This window comes from Didymella exigua (assembly GCF_010094145.1).
Source record: "Didymella exigua CBS 183.55 unplaced genomic scaffold M421scaffold_42, whole genome shotgun sequence".
Classification (NCBI taxonomy): domain Eukaryota; kingdom Fungi; phylum Ascomycota; class Dothideomycetes; order Pleosporales; family Didymellaceae; genus Didymella; species Didymella exigua.
The window spans coordinates 21,253-21,900 of NW_022984816.1; positions in this window are offsets into that span (position 1 = coordinate 21,253).

Consider the following 648-nt stretch of genomic DNA (forward strand, 5'->3'; position numbering starts at 1 on the left):
AGACTTAATTGCTGAAAGGGAGGGTGGCAGATGTGAGGAGGGTAAGGAGCTGGCGAAGAGGGTGCGCGCAGGGCGACGCTGCGGCTGTTGCGGTGAGATTAGGCACAACTCTCGCACCTGCAAGGTAGAAATTGAGGATATAAATAACAGCGACGCTTCTAAATAATACTATACTGTTGCAAGAGTACAAAATTTGTGTTGTGGTGCTAAGCTACGTCGCTGCGCGTACGCCTCGCTGGTGTTCGTGTGGCGCTCACTGAGGTGGGGCGCTCACTGATAAAACAGGTTAGTTTATTAAGCAGAGCTACTATTATAGCAGGATTAGGAGTTATTATAGCTATTACAGCTGTTAGGACTGTTAGAGCTATTAGCTTAAAATTAGCTAGACATTGAATACATATTAAATAACTATTGTAGGCCTATAAGTCCTACTATTGCCTACAGTATAATGCCATGATTTCCTGATTTCGACAACAGAAAAACTTTTCCCGATGTAGGGTAGCTTACTAAATTCTACAACAAGCGCGCTTGAGCATTACATCAAGGGCGCAGCAATAGTCACGCACAAGCTTGTGCTTGCAGAGAAACAGATTGCTGAGCTTAAAATAGCTAACAAGGCTGCCACACGCCAGAAACTGCACAAGAGAA